We start from the raw sequence: 3,883 nt of genomic DNA, 5'->3' as shown, positions 1-3,883 counted from the left end.
GTTTAATTCCACTATTAGGAAATGAGGCCTACCTTTGAATTATTTCATTAGGATTTGGCCTTTTGGGGGAAGGGGTGGGAACCATAATCATTAGTGGCTTTTTATTATTTCTACAATAAATGGCTAGATTCTTTGTTGAATAAGCTGCTTGAATGTTTTGCAGATGTTCCACTTAGACCAAATCTGACCCCCTATTTCCTCCCAAATAAGTCGCTTAAACTCTCCCATCAGTGCGTTTACTCGAGAGCAGACTTCCCCATCCTGGCAAGTTTATAAGTATAGAACATATTCTTATGAAATTTCCACCTAACTGCACACACACACACACACACACACACATAAACACATACAAATACATTTACACACACACGTACTCCCACCCACTGAGCCTCTGAGCGTGGCAGAGGGTAAGAGAAAAGAAAAAAAGACCAGAAACTGGTGAGGCGGAATGGCAAGGAGGAGGGAAGTCGGAGCAGTGGTTATACCCTGGAGCGGAGGGAGGCACGCCCTCCCTGGGCCCCTCCACACCCTCCCCACCGCCGGCCCCCGCTTTGTGCCTTTGGTTAGAAACATGCGGGGTGGCCCAGGTCCGTTTCCCCGAAAGTGATGGGAAATTTGATTTGCCAAGTGCTTGGGGCGTCCGCCCAAGGTGTTTGGACCATCCGGGTGAACGGAGGCCAAGCCGGCTAGCTGCTCCGGCTGCTGGGGGCATCCCTTCCGCGGCACCGCCCCAGCCGCTGCGGCCGCGCGTGGGAACCGCGGGGCTTAACAAAGGGCTCCGTGGGGCGCGGGCACGTGACGAGCCCGAGCGCCGTGTCGCGGGCCGGTCGTCGGGCGGGGCCGCCAGCCTGGGTACCGTGTGGCTTCTTGACAGAAAAGGCACTGCCGGCCTCAGGCTGGCTGCGCCCGCCGCGCTCTGCCGGGAGGAGAAGTACTTGTCTGGGTCCGCGTTGGAGAAGCCGCACCTCTCATCTCTCCGGCTCTTACTTGAAAAGCACTTGGAAGAAACTGTGCGGGGAGGGCCGCGGGGTGGGCCGGGGCCAGGCTGTGAGGCTGAGGGGGGGCCGGCTTGTGGGTGGATGGGAGGGGGTGGAAGAAACAGCTCCTTTCTGAGTGACAGGACTCCTTTTGAAAGGGCAAACAGGGAAGAAAAAAAATAAGCTCCGAATGTGAATAGGAGAATTTTCTAGGTTTAGGAGAGTTTACTTCCCCTCCCCCCCTTTAAAGCTAGAGATCTTCCTTTTTTCTTTTCTTTCTTTTTTAGGTAGGAAGTGAGTGTGCAAACGTGTCTTGATGTATTTTAGGAGCAAGAATGATCCATTACTTTAAAAAAAAATCTTAGAGATTTTAGGTTGGTAAAAATTATTGAAACATTTTAACATGATTTCGCGGACTCACTCACCAGAGTGGATAAGACAGCAGAGCAGTCACGCTTTCAGACAGGGGTCTTTAGTTAAAGATGGCATATTTGTGGGGGAAACAAAGAGAATATCTTACAAAGTTCTCCCTCACTCCCATAGCAAAACCTGTCCCATCTTTACTTCTTCCTAGAAAAGAGATAGTGTCCTTGTTTGAACACCTCTAAGGTGATTATTGGATGCCTCTGTGAGAAATCAGTTTTGGAGAGGAAAGCTCATCACACACACACACACACACACACACACAGATTTTAAAAGCCTGCCTGTATTTATTATTTAACCTTAGAAACACTTTTATTATCTCCATTCTCAACCCCAGCTTTTTATCTTGAATTGTGGAAGGACCATGTCTTATAGTGAAGAAAACCTTCTTTTAAAAAAGATTTAAACCCACAGTACCCCTTGTTTGTTGTTGTTACCATGATTATGATGGTTATTATGTCATCCCCTCCTTTTTGCACTTGATCTGATGAGAGAACTTTTTTAAAGAGTGTGAAATGAAGGACACAAAGACAGTATATTAATGAAAAGAAGAAAGTGGCCCTTTTAATGAGAACTAAAGAAAACCCAAATGTAGATGAAGTGTACCGTAAAAGCTGCTTCAAAGTCCATCTTAATTCCCTTGGGCTCAGTCATCATGAACATGTGATAATTGGGAGTTCTGCACGGAGGTAAGGCAGCCACGGGGTGGGGAGGCATGCAGATTCGCCTCCCTGCCCTCTAATTCCAAATACAGTTTAACCAAGAACTTGGAAATCTTACAGAACCCATATTTGACTAATTCACTTTCAAATGCTACCTGCCTATTAAAATATTTTTTTTTTCTTCAAGCTAACTGTGCTCACCAAGGGAACTTCATCCTCTGCCCCTTCCCTACCCCCCAGCAGGTTGGTAGATTCTGGGCCATATTCTAAGTTTTTATTATTTTGTGATCAACTCTGTTTAATTTTCTATTTATTTTTGAACCTCAGCCTTTCTGGATCACAAAAGTCCCCACAAGCAACACAGCAATAAATCCGAACAAAAATAAGACAGATTTCCTCATCGATGTGTAATAAAGTTAAAGGACATTGTTTTGTCAGACAAGCGCTAAGTAGAAAATAAATCTCAGAGTCTGGGGAAACAAAACAGAGCGCTGCTGGCATGTGTGTAAATTTACTTTTAAAAGCAATAAATCAATGTTAAATTAAACAGCTGGGTACCCTGTCTAGGAAAAGATTCCGTGTTTAAGAAGACCTTGATGGGAGAAATGTGCTATTTAACAAGACACCAAAAAAAAAGTTAAATTTTTATTGTGATCTGAGGCAAGACTGTCCTGGGAACTTCTCTGAAGTTCAGAGAGGAAGAGAAGAAGAGGCAGTGTAAATTGTATCCACTTTCCATTTCCAGATCTTTACATAGGTTTTGAGGCATAAGGAGACAAGGAGGTTTCATAGAAATGCTTTAGATGTTTTGTAAATTGTTGACTAAGCTCTGACATTCTTTATTGGCTTAGGTTTGTTGGGTGAGTTGTGATTTTTGTGGGATTTTTGTTCTGTAAATACTATAACCTGTGGAGATATTTTAATAAGCACTTTGAGCATATTCTTACCTAATGCTTCCTTTATTCTCAATGGAGTTGTTTTGCACAGTAAATAGCATAGTAGGAAAATAAAGAGAACTGCAATTTCATATCTGTTATGTCTCTTATCATTGAGAAGCAAACCTGAGATTGGAGTAGCATTTAAAACTCAATTGGAATACTTTAATATTCATTTTTAAAGGTTTGTTTGGTTGGTTGTTATTTATTTTTTCACAAAACACTTCACTGGGAAAAATTGTATGTCTGCAGTGGGGACAGGGGACAGAACAATAGAAAACCCAAGCTCTGGCTCTGTATTCCAAGAACAATGTGAATCAATGAGTTATTACAAAGGCAATATTCAATAACAGGAAATTAGGAGTAGTTTAAGGCTAGGATGTATATAAACTGGGTTCCTCCCCCCGGCCCATCTTAAAATGAAATTCCAGAAAGACTCAACAGAAGTACTTTAGAAAGCAGATATATTGAGATTAAGCTTCTTAGTCTTTTCAATTCAGTGCGACTGGTGTAGTTCTTGCCTATACAGAAACCAGCAGATTATTCTTTACTTTCTTTAGATCATAATCCCAGAAGCTTTGTTGTGTTAACCTAGTTCCTCAGAATATTCCTATAATTAGGTAACATCATTCAAACTTTAAAAAATGGAAAAAATGCTGTTTTTCCCCTCAAGCTACAAACTAACGGGCATTTGGCAGCATTCTAGCTACCTTTGACTTTTCTTCAGCCAAAGGAAATATCAAAGACCTGGTTGCCTGGAGAAGAATAAAGTTATACTATTCATATTTGGAAGGCAGCATTCAGTTTCCATGACCGTCTGTGGCTTAAGTAACTCTGTGTCCTATGCCACTCAGAGATAGCTCGGATTGCCTGTCAGGAGACGATT

The sequence above is a fragment of the Rhinolophus hipposideros genome, assembly GCF_964194185.1.
Source record: "Rhinolophus hipposideros genome assembly, chromosome: 7".
NCBI classification, from domain to species: domain Eukaryota; kingdom Metazoa; phylum Chordata; class Mammalia; order Chiroptera; family Rhinolophidae; genus Rhinolophus; species Rhinolophus hipposideros.
The sequence above is the reverse complement of the archived record's forward strand: the minus strand, read 5'-3'. Positions refer to the sequence as shown.